At 35.3% G+C, this 17,753-nt stretch overlaps 1 pseudogene; it reads right to left on the reverse strand.

Moving 5' to 3' along the window:
• Nucleotides 1-8,392: 8,392 nt before the first annotated feature.
• LOC130238725 (polymeric immunoglobulin receptor-like) lies at nt 8,393-17,126 on the reverse strand (annotated as a pseudogene).
• Between the last annotated feature and the right edge of the window lie 627 nt (nt 17,127-17,753).

The raw sequence follows: 17,753 nt of genomic DNA on the forward strand, positions 1-17,753 counted from the left end.
TTTTAGTACAGGAGCCAATCATCGATCACTATATGGCAAATAAAGCCGGCATTCTAGTACAGGAGCCAATCATCGATCACTATATGGCAAATAAAGGCCGCCTTCTAATACAGGAGCCAATCATCGATCACTATACGGCAAATAAAGGCCGCCTTCTAATACAGGAGCCAATCATTGATCACTATACGGCAAATAAAGGCCGCCTTCTAATACAGGAGCCAATCATTGATCACTATACGGCAAATAAAGCCGGCATTCTAGTACAGGAGCCAATCATCGATCGCTATATAGCAAATAAAACCCACCATCTAGTACAAGAGCCAATCATTGATCGCTATAAACTGACGGTATACTCTGGGGGAGGAGCTTGGATTGGACATGAGTTTCTACAGATTTTGTGTGATTTGGACGATTAGAAAAAAAACTAAAGACCCAGTTGTTGTTTAATTTTATTGGTGATTCCTAAAATTAAATTCAATTATAAGCTTGGCAAGCAGTTTTGGAGAATTTGATGTTTCCCAATTCAGACAGGATGTCCGAGTATACTGCCCGCAAGGCATTTCAAAGATGGCCGCCAAGTGAAATGACTTGTCTTAAAGGGACTTTGGTACTAATAAGTTTATTCTCAGTGCTAATCTCAAAAATGCAATAGTAGTAGTGAGAACAAAGGATGAATGAGCAATAAACCTTTGTATTAGAATGTGTTGGAAACCTAAATGATATACACAAAAATCCTGAATGTGGCTTTTTTATAACCTACAGTAAAAGTCTGTTTTTAACTGTAGAAACACTGACATTACCACCTTTATGTCCGCATAAACTGTTGCTCATCACAGACACATCAGGAGCTGAAATATACAGACAGCAGACATTAGATACTGTAATTCATGTGAAACGAAAATTATTTTAAATGTGAATCTAGTCTCATACCTGACTGAACTGTGAGCTGAAGCTGCTCTTTCTCATACTGTTTTTCTTTATTCACTACAATACACCAGTAAGCTCCAGTGGCTTCATGCTGCAGGTTCCTCATAGTCACAGTAAAGAAACTCTGATCTGGATGATCAATCACTGACACACGCCAGAATTGAGCAGAAAGGGAAGGCAGCCTTGGTATCTGAGCAACAGAATTTCTTGTATTCTGTATATTTTCTGTCATAATAACAGGGAATACCAAACAGATCCTCCAGTCTGAACTGTTAATGCTCTGCTTGCTAATGCTGTTTTGCACTCAGAGCCAAATTAGACAACCAATTGCGTTAAATACCAAACAAAACTGATAAATTCTTACAGGATCTGGTGTCCGGTGCTAGATCTGGTTTATCTGGCATGGAGGCCGTGATCAAAAACCATACACTGAGATTTGATTTTACTAATCAAAGCAGATGACAAGAGCATGATTATGATGATATACATGTCTATCCCTATTTTAAAAGTATAAACATTTTTTAATCATGCGATTAAATAATAAAACATACAAAGACTGAACACTTGCCTAATGGGAGCCAAAGAAAACCCCAAACAAACTGCATGATGGAGATGATCTGTATTTGAAAGAGCAGTGAAAATGTCTCTTCTCTGCACATCTTGTGCTCTTATCTATTCAAATCTGTCAACTTCACACTTGTATTGAGAGGAAGCGGTTTGAATAAATATCAATACTCAGATTGTAATCTTAAGGTCGGTTTATATGCGGTGTATGCATTCTTAATACATATCTTTTGATTAAAGGTGAAGTAGGTGATTGTCTTCAGAAACTGTTGCGCTGGATGAAATTCTCCTCACATTTCAATTGTAATGATTAAAATAAATATCTGCATGTATTTATTTGTGCTTTTATATTCAAGGTAAAGTGTAGGTTTAAAAAATGTGCATTAATATCAAAATAGGACATGTTTTATAAGCTCTCAGTGTAAAGTTAGCATTTTCCCAGCAACTTTAGGAGTCTCTGTGTCATGATTGATGGTCATTTATTCATTAAATCTTTGAAACTGCCTTATGTGACCTTAATCTCTGCTTTGGCTACATTTAATGTTGATTTTTATTGTCATTTCTTTAATTTTCTTTAATTTTATTGTAATTTCTAAAATTATGTATTCTCTTGTTGATCATGTAAATTACAGTAATTTATTTATATTATTTCTTATACAACAATATATTGTGCTAAACTATTAGAAAGGTGATAAAAGTCTTTGTTGAACTCCAAATTTAAATATGAGCAGAGATCAAGCTCCCATTTATAAATAAATGTGAAACACCTATGAATCACATTCATCAAGCACAGAAGTTGGCTGCGACTGAAAGCTTTAAAATGCTTCTTTTAGAGGCAGGAAGGCATCAATGCAGGACTAAACCCAAAATCTGCTTCACTTCTTGTCTCAGGATGTACTTTTTTCTGATCAAATTTTAAAGGCAGAATAGATTTATTCACACTGCCTTTGATTTCCCACAATCCTGTGCGTTCCCTTTCTGACAGCTGAGCTAAAAAAAAAAAAAAAGTAAGTTTCTGATGTAATGTAATTTTATGCAATTCTAGCCAGAAGTTAATATTGTAGTAAGCGAATATGCCCTTAGCTAACACAAAAGATTTCTCTATTGTTTGTATATGATTAAATTGTGTTATTGTCACAGAAGTCAGATGGACATGTTCCTGGGTCAACATACTTTGTGTCCTGGAACATCATTCCTGTTCGAAAAATGGTATCCAAAACCAGTCCTCTAAACTTAACCATAACTGTAAATCATTGATAAAATAAGACAAAATAATAGCTTAATAAATGTGATCTATAAGCACATATAGAACACAGAACAAAGATTACAAGGCTATAGCCCCTTTCACACAGTGATCTGGTAAATATCCGGAAAATTACCGGAACGACTTTACTGGTGAATTCAAAATAGCGCTGTTCACATAGACAAGGGCGTTACAGAATACTTCCAGAAAAGACTGTTCACACATCAATTCCAAAATACTGGTAAATTCTGACATTATTAACCAGAAATGAGCTTAAAACGGCTGTGATTATATTTGTAAACATAATAGGATGGTTTTACTTTTATTTAAAGCTTGAGCATTAATGCAGCTTATCCCAGAGACGTCCAAAGGCAGAAAAGCGAACTGCAGCTAAATGTTTACACATTTGACTACATTACAAATTCTGTGGATGAATGAGTATTGTGAATAGCTATGATGAAAACATATGGAGGAACACTTTCAGTCGAGATGTACATAATATGTGTGTGTGCTGGCACTCACCAGAGCATTCCTGCACTTCACGTGCACGTGCTGCAGAGCTTGAAGGTAAACAAACAGCGGTTTATCATAAGCATTTTATCGCTAATTTTTTACACAGTTGCATTAGGAAGAAACATAGAAACTTTATCTGACTAACATCTAGCAGCTAAATGTGTCTGGAAAAATAGTCAAAAGCTTTTATTTTCATAAGCAGCTTGGATGTGAATGTGTCTGAATGTTCTAATTGGCTGGGTTAGACATCTCACATCTAGAACAAGCTATTTCTGCCAATTTTCCTTCTGCGTTCAAATTACTGGTAATGTTACAACATCTCTTTCCAGAAAATTGCCAAAACCAATTTACAGGTATTTTCAAAAAAGGCCTGTTCATACATACAGAGCTTTCCGGAAAATTGCCGGTAATTTTCCAGAAAGGTCTGTATGTGTGAAAGAGGCTTATACTTGTCTCTTAAATCTGATTGGTTGATTGGAATGTTGGTCCATGATCAACAAGTTAATTGAGGAACATGTTGCAATTGATAAAATATAAAATCGGATTTTCCAGAAGAGAGTCAGGGATTATTGATTATTTAAAGACTGAATCCTTCAGGAATGAATGAAGTGACTGATGACTTCATGAATTGGTAAATGATTCGATCATTCAATTTATTCATGCAGAACCCAGATTCAAACCCCTGTGATTCAGAATAATTTGGAGTTCACTCATTTTTTAACTAAAAATTACTTTTCTTCTTAATAAAAATTCTTCTCATTTCTCATGAAACTTTCTATTTAGTATCAAAATGTTAAGGAAGAAATTCTTCTCTTTTCTCATGAAATTAAATATTTAGTATTAAAATGTTAAGGCACTATTTTTATTATTATTAAGATAAAAACATTTGCAATTGTTTAAGAGCCAAACATTTGATACAGTTTTACCAGTTTTTTCCAAATGTATTGTTACACACAAAAGCAAGCACATTACAACTGCTTTATGCATTTTGCAGTCAACAATTCACACACTTTCTTCCAGTAAAAGGTTAAAATGGAAGTTTAATTACAGAGTAAACTGCTTCCTTTGTACACTTCTAAGGAATCTAAAATGTAAAATATATAAGTTATTGTATAAATAAAATGTGAATTAAATGTGTTGCTTTGAAGTGCATTTGAGATTATTAGTAGCATTCAAAAATATTATATTTGTTCAGTTTCAGCGCTGTTGATCTTTTATCTCCTTACAGTAATTCAGTGCAGAACAAGCTGTGATGAAAAGAAAAAAAAGAATGAGATGAAATCAAGTTCAGTGTTTGAGTATATTATACCAGCAATTATTAACTTCAGCAAACCTGTAACTTCTCATCTATTTGTGCACAGAGCTGTAGATCACCTGATCATCTGCTAATACTGGACTGCACTGGAGAGAAAGAAAACGTATATTAAGAAGAATACAAACAATGACATTAATGTTTCTGCATGTGCAGAACAAATGAGATATTCTCCTTTCAGCATGTTTTTGTGATTTCACTTACTTTCATTTTAGGCCTAACTGTGACAGACCTGTAGGTCACATCATTTCTCTGAAGAGGAAGAAAAGGAAGAAGAATACAATCAATACAAACAATAAGGAAGAATACAAACAATCACATTCATGTTTCTGATTGTTGTATTCTGCTGATTTCACTCACCGCTTCAGTTTTGGGCATAACTGTGACAGAGCTGTAGGTCAAATCATTCTCTGCAGTTTCTGAACACTGATTAACGTTTTCCTATAAATAAAACACATCTCAACACTTCTCTCAGTCAGAAGTCTTCTCTCAGTCCGAGTCAGCTCAGACTTACCATCTTACAGGCTTCATCTCTGTTTGCGTCTGTGTCATTTCTGTCTGCTAGTGAAAAAAAACAAAGGATCTTATCAGTTCTTCTTTTAGACAGTTAGACATCAATAAAATACACATGCACAAAGATTCTGAATGCACATTATATATATATAATAGTATATTATATATATATTATAATATATATTATAGATAGATAGATAGATAGATAGATAGATAGATAGATAGATAGATAGATAGATAGATAGATAGATAGATAGATAGATAGATAGATAGATAAAAAAAATTATGTTTTTTCATGCTACCAGGCTATTTTTATGCCTTTTAAAAATTCTGTCAAATAATATAAAGTCATTAATACTGACTGTGTTTCTTTCTCAATATTACTGTTGATGCAACAACCACAATTAGCAGCAGCAGAAATGCTGGAACCCACACCTCCAGATACCCATAATGCCTGTGAGAATCAACAGTTAGTAAAACAGGTATAAAATGTATATGTAAGACATCAAAATAAACAACAAATATACAATAAAATATACACAATATCGCCAATAGTTTTGGGACATCTTTAATGACAACCCAATCTTAATTTGAAGAGTTTAATATAGAGTTGGCCAACCCTTTGCAGCAATAACAGCATCAATTTGTCTAGAAAGGCGTTGAAAAAAGTATAACGAGTATATTTATGGGAACTTCTGAACATTGTCCTATTCTTTCTCAGGTCAGGCATTGACATCAGATGAGAACCTCAGGCACAGTTTCTGCTCTAATTCATCCCCAAAAGTGTTCATTTAGGTTGAGGTTGTGCAGGCCAGTCCAGTTCCTCCACATCAAACTCTTCATAAATATCTTTAGGGACTTTGTTTTGAGCACTGCTCCATGGTCATGTGAGAAAAGAGAAAGTCATGCCCAAACTGTCCACACAAAACTGGAAGCATGAAATTGGCCAAAATGTTTTGGTAAACTGAAGCATTAAAGCTCCTTTTACTGTAACAAGCCCACATAATAATTCACCCTCCACCAAAATGTACACTTGGCACAATGCAGCAAGTAATTACTTGCTTCCGGACCCATCTATCAGATTGCCATATAGAGAAGAATGATTGGTCACTCCATGTAACCTCTTCCCCACTGTTCTAGAGTCAGTGTCGGTGTGTTTTACACCACTGCAATGCACACTTTGCATTGTACTTAGTGATATAAAGCTTGGCTGCAGCTGTTTGGCCATGGAACCCCATTCCTGAAGCTCTCTCACTGTTCTTGAGCTAGTCCAAAAGGCCACATGACATTTGGAGATTTTGAATCTGCGGAAAGTTGATGACTTCCGCTTTTACTGGACTGAAGACACCAAGTGATGAAGTGTTACAGGTGTGATTTTGTCCCATTCTTCCTGCAAACAAGTCTTTTGGTGGGCAACAGTACAAGGTCTTTGTTTTTGCATTTTGCGCTTCAAGATGCACCACACATTCTCTATCGGAGATAGGTCAGGACTCTAGGCTGGCCAGTAAAATACTTGTATCCTCTTTCTCTGTAGCCAGGACTTTGTAATGTATGCAGAATGTGGTTTTGCATCACAGAAGTGCAAGTTACCTTTGCCAAAGGCATTGACACAACCCTATACCATTACATACCCTGCCTTTTAGACTTGTTGCTGCCAACAGTGTGGATGATCCTTTTCTTCTTTGGTCCAGAGCACACAATGTTCATTTCTTCCAAAGAATACCTGAAATACTGATTCATCTGATCATAGTCCATGTTTCTACTGTCTGATGGTCCATCCCAGATGCCTCTAAGCCCAGAGAAGGCAACAATGCTTCTGGACACTGTTAACATAGGGCTTCCTTTTGGGACAGTACAGTTTTAACTGGCATTTGTGGATGTAACTACGTATTGTGATACTTCACAAAGGTTTGGCGAAGTAGTCCTGAGCCCATATAGTGATATCGCTTACAGATAATAATAATAATAATTATTATTATTATTATTATTAACTTTATCTGTAAATGGCACCTTTCTGGACACCCAAGGTTGCCTTACAACAAGCATCAACAGCCATACCAGAACAAATTAAAACAATTAATAAGTTGTTGCCTAACAAGATTTTAAATGCATGTAAGGAGTTGCAGGTACAAAAACCTTGTGGATATAAACTAACACGATAAAAAATAGCCAAAAGGAAGCCTGCTAAAAAAAGATGGGTCTTGAGACGATATTTAAAAGTGTGAAGAATATCACTGCTCCTTAGATACAGGGGAAGTGAGTTCCATAGTCGAGGAGCTGCGGAGCTAAAAGATCTGACACCCAATGTGCTTAATCAAGTGCAAACAGGCACCAGGAAGAAAGAGTTGGCTGATTTTAGAGTGCGAGAAGAGGTATAAATATGGAGACGTTCTGTGAGATTTTGAGGAGCAAGATTATGAAGTGCTTTGAAAGAGAGAAGTTGTATTTTGAAATCAATACGAAACTTTACTGGAAGCCAGTGAAGCTGATAAAGAAGTGCTGTGACATGCTCATGAGATGAAGTCCTAGAGATGACACAAGCTGCAGGATTCTGAATCAGTTGGAGTTTATGGAGATGTTTAAAAGGAAGCCCAGTGAGAAGTGCATTACAGTAGTCAATACGTGAAGTAACTAATGTATGGATGAAAATTGCTGTGTTATTGGTTGTGAGAGAAGGGCAGAGACAAATGATATTGCTCAGGTGGAAATATGCAGCAAGCGTAATATTATTGATGTGACCTTCAAATGAGAGTGTGCTATTCAAAATGACACCCACACACTTTACCTGCACAGAGGGAAGAATTGTGCTATTATCTGTCTATTGTAAAATTATCAGCTTTATCCATTTTTTCTATTATTATATGAATGGACTTATTGCACAAGAGACAACCTATTACAGTACCACTTGCAAATTCACTGAACCTACGAGAGCGACCCATTCTTTCACAAATGTTTGTAATAGCAGTCAGCATGCCCAGGTGCTTAATTTAATTAACCTGCGCCCATGAAAGTGATTGGAACACTAAAATTTAATAAACTCAAAGAGTGTCCCAATATTTTGGCAATATAGTGTGAATGCATCTTAACAAGTGTCTAGTAAAGCCAAAAAAGTAAAAAATAATATTAACATTTCATTTAACTACCAACCCATTTTTTCCAAACACTTCCAAGGCAACTTCTGCTGTAAAAAAAAAAAAAAAAAAAAAAAAAAAAAAAAAAAAGAGAGAAAAAAATAGATCAAAATGACTATAATTTTGATATACCCTCCAGTAAAATCCTGTCCTACCCATTTTTGCTTCAGAGACAGTGAAATCAAGGACTTACTGATTTTCTGAAGAAGCTGTACAATAAAGATGCAGAACAGCTTTTCTTTTTCTTAAACAGGAAAACCAGCGTAGATGTTATTCGCGAGTGTGTTTTACCTTCAGTGACTGTGAGCTGAACTAAAGCCTCTTTTTCTCCTACATAACAGGAATACCATCCAGAATCAGAGAGTCTCAGTCCAGTCGTCAGCACAGCGAAGGAGCTTTCACCATCATCACTGATCTGCACTGATGAATTCTGGGATGTGTCAGATCTCTCCATTGCGTAACAGATCTGATCTTTATATCTGCACCACTGTTTGAGTTCATTCTGATATCCAGAACTGTAGAAACACTGAACACTGACATTACCACCTTCATGTCCAGGTACACTGCTGCTCAACACAGACACATCAGGAGCTGAAACACACAGACAGCAGACATCAGATACTGTGATTCATCTAAATTAAAAATAATTTTCTATATGAATGTGAATCTGGTCTCATACCTGATTGAACTGTGAGCTGAAGCTCCTCGTTCTCATCCTGTTGTCCTCTGATCTCTACAGCACACCAGTAATATCCAGTGTCTTCATCCTGCAGGTTCCTCATAGTCACAGTAAAGAAACTCTTATCTGGATGATCAATCACTGACACTTTTCCTTTGGTTTCATTATAATACGCCAGAATAGAGCAGGAACTGAAATATCTCTTGGCATTAAAGCACCAGTATTTCTTGTATTCTGTGTATTTTCTGTGATAATAACAGGGAATAACAACAGAACCTCCAGTCTGAACTGTTAAAGCTCTGCTTGCTGATGCTGTTTTGTACTCAGAGCCTGAATGAAGAAATCATCAACTTTTATGTGTATATCATAACACACAGAGAGAGACACACACAGACACACACACACACACACACACGCACACACACACGCACACACACACGCACACACACACGCACACACGCTACATGTATATATTATTTTAACCTATTTAATATTACTTACTCATTTCATTTGACACTTTAAATCAGGGTGTTAAGTTTAAATTGATTAAATTTATAGAAATGCATATAGAAATTAAAACTGCAAACTGCTATATTTTACACCCAGTGATAAGCCACTATTTGCTTTTCAAGGTGTATCTATTTTCATCACTTTTAACCCACACTGTGTTCATCTGAAATAATCCAGTGGCAAAATAAACATTCCTAATTAAATAGTGATCAGATTGTTACTTAAAATAGATTTAGATTGAATATAGCTTGTCAAACAGTTGAAGATGTCATCAAAACATATGAATAATCTGCGATTAGTAAATAATAAACGAACTGAGAACACTCGCCTGTTGTGAGCCAAATGAAAAACACGAGGATCTTCTTGAAACTGACAGACTGTTTGTTGAAAGGTTGCGATGCTTCTTCTTTTGCCATATATATATTTGCCTTCATATATATATACACACATACATACATATACACATACACAGTATGTCACAAAACCTTTTTATAGGACAACACTGCAGAAATGACTCTTTGATACAATGAAAAGTAGTCAGTGTAAAGTTTGTATAGCAGTGTAAATTTATTGTCCTCTCAAAATAACTAAAAATACAGCCAACATTAGCTGAACCCCTGGCAACAAAAGTATGTATATATATATATATATATATATATATATATATATATATATATATATATATATATATATATATATATATATATATATATATATATATATATATATATATAAATAAATAATGTAACAACAAATGCACATACTACAAAAATGACATCAAAACCAGTCTCATATGCTGTGTGTGTGTGTGTGTGTGTGTGTGTGTGTGTGTGTGTGTGTGTGTGTGTGTGTATATATCTATATCTATCTATCTATCTATCTATCTATCTATCTATCTATCTATCTATCTATCTATATATATATATATATATATATATATATATATATATATATATATATATATACAGACAGTTGAAGTCAGAATTATTAGCCCCCCTGTTTGTTTGTTTTTTCCACAATTTCTGTTTAACTGAGAGATGATTTTTTTTTTCTTCAACACATTTCTAAACATAATAGTTTTAATAACTCATTATTAATAACTGATTTATTTTATCTTTGCCATGATGACAGTAAATGATATTTGACTAGATATTTTTAATGACACTTCTATACAGCTTAGAGTGACATTTAAAGTCTTAACTAGGTTAATTAGGTTAACTAGGCGGGTAAGAGAAACAGCGCAAGTTTATTGTATAACAATGGTTTGTTCTGTAGACCAGTGGTTCTTAAACTGGGGGTCGCAGAATAATTTCAAGGGGTCGCGAGAGTGATTTAAAAATAGTGTAATTTTCAGTGATTATAATATATATTTTTCAGTATTATAAGTGAAAGCTAATATTTTCAGATTTTTTAAAAGATTTTACTGATTAGTATTTAAAAAAAAGTGAATGGAACATCATAACTAATTATTCAGACTAACATTCGTGCAGCGAAACACTTGCTTGTTGTCAATACAGCACACATCTGGATGTTCGGTCTACTTTGAATAAGCATACTGTAAGAGCAAGACCCCATAAGACAAAAGTAGGAAACGTCAGAAATATCAGGATGAACACATTCAGGCAGAATGCATCTTTGCAATTGAAACGCAGCTCTCAGGAACTTGTCATGTCAACTTGCTGCAGTAAACAAAGCCCTCAACGCTTGCCCCGCCTTCACGCTCTTCTTATTGGCCCACTGCTCTAGAACTTAACACAAATGGATTGGTTAAAATAAGCTGTCAATCACTCAGTCAACGCCTCTTGTCTTCAGATGACAGGAGCTACAAGCGCAAAAATGTAAAGCGCTGAAGATGAGAATGAAAACAACACTGACAGATTTAGTTTTAGAAACACCTAAAGCTACAAATAATGGCACATCTGATTACTGATAATGTGGTAAATGTTAATCCACCATCTACACTTCTCAAAGAGAGGATAAAATACTTCCAGTGGCTTCAAGTCCACTCTGAAAATAACTAAAGCATTCACTGTAAAGTCTGTGAGACGTAATTTTCAGGTAACTGTTTGCCACATCTACACATTTTAAGCAGGAGAGGATCTGTTTAATCCTTCATTTAATAGCCAGATGCTGTCAGCCGTACAAGTGGCAGCTATATGTAAATGTTAACACCACGTAAACCATCGCAAAAGTGCTTTCACTGACTAAGATTAAACTAATTTTGCAGCTCATGAAAAGAGCGGTATTGCTATTAAAAAGACGTATGCAAATAATATGGTCAAAAGCATCTGTGCAATATCAGACACCATCTGTGAGAACACAGTTATAATTAACAGATTGATTCATCTCAAGCAGTGTGTGCAGGGCCGGTGAGCGGTCCGTGTATCTTTTGGTCACTCAATAATGTAATAAAAATGTATTTTCTTGTGATAACGGGATTTCGTTAAAACATATTTTCCTGACGCATGCATATATATATTTTTTTTTATTGTTTTGATTAGTGATGATTTCAAATGCAATAAATATGTTTCTAAAACTTGTAGTAACAGTAAGATAATTAGTGGGTGCGACAAAATTTTGCCTGGTGTGCCTACATTTAAAGTTAGGAGCACCAGTGCTACCAAGCTAAAATGTTAATTTCGAGCCCTGTAAATTATGGTAAATATAGTTAAAATATTGTGAACAGCTTAAAAAAAGTTCTTTTTATTGTTTGTATATGCTTTGGTTGTTTGGGGGGGGGGGGGGCGCTGGCTTAAAAGTTTGAGAACCACTGCTGTAGACTATCGAAAAATTTGCTTAAAGGGGCTAATAAATTTGTTCTTAAAATGGTGTTTAAAAAATTAAATACTGCTTTTATTCTAGCTAATTCTGACTTTAACTGTGTGTGTAGATAGATAGATAGATAGATAGATAGATAGATAGATAGATAGATAGATAGATAGATAGATAGATAGATAGATAGATAGATAGATAGATAGATAGATAGATAGATAGATAGATAGAACGATAGAAAGAACGATAGATAGATAGATAGATAGATAGATAGATAGATAGATAGATAGATAGATAGATAGATAGATAGATAGATAGATAGATAGATAGAAAGAACGATAGATAGATAGATAGAAAGAACGATAGATAGATAGATAGAAAGAACGATAGAAAGAACGATAGAAAGAACGATAGAAAGAACGATAGATAGATAGATAGATAGATAGATAGATAGATAGATAGATAGATAGATAGATAGATAGATAGATAGATAGATAGATAGATAGATAGATAGATAGAACGATAGAAAGAACGATAGATAGAAAGAACGATAGAAAGAACGATAGATAGATAGATAGATAGATAGATAGATAGATAGATAGATAGATAGATAGATAGATAGATAGATAGATAGATAGATAGATAGATAGAACGATAGAAAGAACGATAGAAAGAACGATAGATAGATAGATAGAAAGAACGATAGAAAGAACGATAGATAGATAGATAGATAGATAGATAGATAGATAGATAGATAGATAGATAGATAGATAGATAGATAGATAGAAAGAACGATAGATAGATAGATAGAAAGAACGATAGATAGAAAGAACGATAGATAGATAGATAGAAAGAACGATAGAAAGAACGATAGAAAGAACGATAGAAAGAACGATAGATAGATAGATAGATAGATAGATAGATAGATAGATAGATAGATAGATAGATAGATAGATAGATAGATAGATAGATAGATAGAACGATAGATAGAACGATAGATAGAACGATAGATAGATAGATAGAAAGAACGATAGATAGATAGATAGATAGAAAGAACGATAGATAGAAAGAACGATAGATAGATAGATAGATAGATAGATAGATAGATAGATAGATAGATAGATAGATAGATAGATAGATAGATAGATAGATAGATAGATAGATGGGCAATGCGCCATTTAAAAAAAAATAAAAATAAAAAAATATGGAAAATTGGTATATTTTCCAATTAAAGTTATTAATAATAGTTCTTATAAGAGATCCATTTTTAAAATCGTCCACTACCAAATCTAATGATTTACTTGACTCCGCACCAAAACTCTTGTGTTCATTTTATAAACTATAATACAGGGGTCACCAAACTTGTTCTTGAAGGGCCGGTGTCCTGCAGATTTTATCTCCAACCCTAATCAAACACATCTAAACCAGCTAATCAAGCTCTTACTAGGCACACTTTGCATTGTACTTAGTGATATAAAGCTTGGCTGCAGCTGTTTGGCCATGGAACCCCATTCCTGAAGCTCTCTCACTGTTCTTGAGCAAGTGCAAAATGCCACATGACATTTGGAGATTTTGAATCTGCGGAAAGTTTATGACTTCCGCTTTTACTGGACTGAAGACACCAAGTGATGAAGTGTTACAAGTGTGATTTTGTCCCATTCTTCCTGCAAACAAGTCTTTTGGTGGGCAACAGTACAAGGTCTTTGTTTTTGCATTTTGCGCTTCAAGATGCACCACACATTCTCTATCGGAGACAGGTCAGGACTCTAGGCTGGCCAGTAAAATACCTGTATCCTCTTTCTCTGTAGCCAGGACTTTGTAATGTATGTAGAATGTGGTTTCGCATCACAGAAGTGCAAGTTATCTTTGCCAAAGGCATTGACAACCCTATACCATTACATACCCTGCCTTTTAGACTTGTTGCTGCCAACAGTGTGGATGATCCTTTTCTTCTTTGGTCCAGAGCACACAACGTTCATTTCTTCCAAAGAATACCTGAAATACTGATTCATCTGATCACAGTCCATGTTTCTACTGTCTGATGGTCCATCCCAGATGCCTCCAAGCCCAGAGAAGGCAACAATGCTTCTGGACACTGTTAACATATGGCTTCCTTTTGGGACAGTACAGTTTTAACTGGCATTTGTAGATGTAACTACGTATTGTGATACTTCACAAAGGTTTGGCGAAGTAGTCCTGAGCCCATATAGTGATATCGCTTACAGATAATAATAATTATTATTATTAACTTTATCTGTAAATGGCACCTTTCTGGACACCCAAGGTTGCCTTACAACAAGCATCAACAGCCATACCAGAACAAATTAAAACAATTAATAAAACGTTGCCTAACAAGATTTTAAATGCATGTAAGGAGTTGCAGGTACAAAAACCTTGTGGGTATAAACTAACACGATAAAAAATAGCCAAAAGAAAGCCTGCTAAAAAAAGATGGGTCTTGAGACGATATTTAAAAGTGTGAAGACTATCACTGCTCCTTAGATACAGGGGAAGCGAGTTCCATAGTCGAGGAGCTGCGGAGCTAAAAGATCTGACACCCAATGTGCTTAATCAAATGCAAACAGACACCAGGAAGAAAGAGTTGGCTGATTTTAGAGTGCGAGAAGGGGTATAAATATGGAGACATTCTGTAAGATATTGAGGAGCAAGATTATGAAGTGCTTTGAAAGAGAGAAGTTGTATTTTGAAATCAATACGAAACTTTACTTGAAGCCAGTGACGCTGATAAAGAAGTGCTGTGACATGCTCATGAGATGAAGTCCTAGAGATGACACAAGCTGCAGGATTCTGAATCAGTTGGAGTTTATGGAGATGTTTAGAAGGAAGCCCAGTGAGAAGTGCATTACAGTAGTCAAGACGTGACGTAACTAATGTATGGATGAGAATTGCTGTGTTATTGGTTGTGAGAGAAGGGCAGAGACAAATGATATTACGCAGGTGAAAATATGCAGTAAGCGTAATATTATTGATGTGACCTTCAAATGAGAGTGTGCTATTCAAGATGACACCCACACTCTTTACCTGCACAGAGGGAAGAATTGTGCTATTATCTGTCTATTGTAAAATTATCAGCTTTATCCATTTTTTCTATTATTATATGAATGGACTTATTGCACAAGAGACAACCTATTACAGCACTACATGCAAATTCACTGAACCTACGAGAGCAACCCATTCTTTCACAAATGTTTGTAATAGCAGTCAGCATGCGCAGGTGCTTAATTTAATTAACCTGCGCCCATGAAAGTGATTGGAACACTAAAATTTAATAAACTCAAAGAGTGTCCCAATATTTTGGCAATATAGTGTGAATGCATCTTAACAAGTGTCTAGTAAAGCCAAAAAAATAAAAAAATAACATTAACATTTCATTTAACTACCAACCCATTTTTTCCAAACACTTCCAAGGCGACTTCTGCTGTAAAAAAAAAAAAAAAAAAAAAAAAAAAAAAAAGAGAGAGAAAAAAATAGATCAAAATGACTATAATTTTGATATACCCTCCAGTAAAATCCTGTCCTACCCATTTTTGCTTCAGAAACAGTGAAATCAAGGACTTACTGATTTTCTGAAGAAGCTGTACAATAAAGATGCAGAACAGCTTTTCTTTTTATTAAACAGGAAAACCAGCATAGATGTTATTCGCGAGTGTGTTTTACCTTCAGTGACTGTGAGCTGAACTAAAGCCTCTTTTTCTCCTACATAACAGGAATACCCTCCAGAATCAGAGAGTCTCGGTCCAGTCATCAGCACAGTGAAGGAGCTTTCACCATCATCACTAATCTGCACTGATGAATTCTGGGATGTGTCAGATCTCTCCATTGCGTAACAGATCTGATCTTTATATCTGCACCACTGTTTGAGTTCATTCTGATATCCAGAACTGTAGAAACACTGAACACTGACATTACCACCTTCATGTCCAGATACACTGCTGCTCAACACAGACACATCAGGAGCTGAAACACACAGACAGCAGACATCAGATACTGTGATTCTTCAAAATTGAAAATAATTTTCTATTTGAATGTGAATCTGGTCTTACACCTGATTGAACAGTGAGATGAAGCTCCTCGTTCTCATCCTGTTGTCCTCTGATTTTTACAGCACACCAGTAATATCCAGTGTCTTCATGCTGCAAGTTCCTCATAGTCACAGTAAAGAAACTCTGATCTGGATGATCAATCAATCACTGACACTTTTCCTTTGGTTTCATTATAATACGCCAGAATAGAGCAGGAAGTGAAATATCTCTCGGCAATAAAGCACCAGTATTTCTTGTATTCTGTGTATTTTCTGTCATAATAACAGGGAATAACAACAGATCCTCCAGTCTGAACTGTTAAAGCTCTGCTTGCTGATGCTGTTTTGTACTCAGAGCCTGTATGAAGAAATCATCAACTTTTATGAGGATATCATAACACACAGAGAGACACACACACACACACACACACACACACACACACACACACACACGCTACACTTAGATATTATTTTATCTTTTTAAATATTACTTACTCATTCCATTTGACACTTTAAATCAGGGTGTTAAGTTTAAATTGATTAAATTTATAGAAATGCATATAGAAATTAAAACTGCAAACTGCTATGTTTTACACCCAGTGATTAGCCACTATTTGCTTTTCAAGGTGTATCTATTTTCATCACTTTTAACCCACACTGTGTTCATCTGAAATAATCCAGTGGCAAAATAAACATTCCTAATTAAATAGTGATCAGATTGTTACTTAAAATAGATTTAGATGGAACATAGCTTGTCAAACAGCTGAACTTGTCATCAAAACATATGAATAATCTGTGATTAGCAAATAATAAACAAACTGAGAACACTTGCCTGTTGTGAGCCTTATGAAAAACACGAGGATCTTCTTGAAACTGACAGACCGTTTGTTGAAAGGTTGCGATATTTCTTCTTTTGCCATCTTCATCTACTTTCTGGCAGGTCTGCAAAACAATATGACCTGCTGACTCACGGTGTTAGCTTCACTTCTACAGTCTCTTTCACTTCCTACATCAGTGCTTTTTCAGTTATATATATATATATACACACACACACAGTATGTCACAAAAGTGAGTACACCCATCCCGTTTCTTCACCTAAAGCAACAAATAATGGCGCATCTGATTACTGATCATGTGGTGAATGCTAATCCACCATCTACACTTTTCGAAGAGAGGATAAAATACTTCCAGTGGCTTGAAGTCCACTCTGAAAATAACTAAAGCATTCACTGTAAAGTCTGTGAGACGGAATTTCCAGGTAACTGTTTGCCACATCTACACATTTTAAGCACGAGAGGTTCTGTTTAATCCTTCATTTAATTGCCAGATGCTGTCAGCCGTAAAAGTGGCAGTTATATGTAAACATCAACACCACGTAAACCATCGAAAAAGGACTTGCACTGAAAGATTAAACTAACATTGCAGCTCATGAAAAGACCGGTATTGCTATTAAAAAGACGTATGCAAATAATATCCCTACTGAAAAATCCAGCTTAAACCAGCCTAGGCTGGTTGGCTGGTTTTAGCTGGTTGACCAGCCTGGTTTT

Source organism: Danio aesculapii, chromosome 2, assembly GCF_903798145.1.
Source record: "Danio aesculapii chromosome 2, fDanAes4.1, whole genome shotgun sequence".
Lineage (NCBI taxonomy): Eukaryota > Metazoa > Chordata > Actinopteri > Cypriniformes > Danionidae > Danio > Danio aesculapii.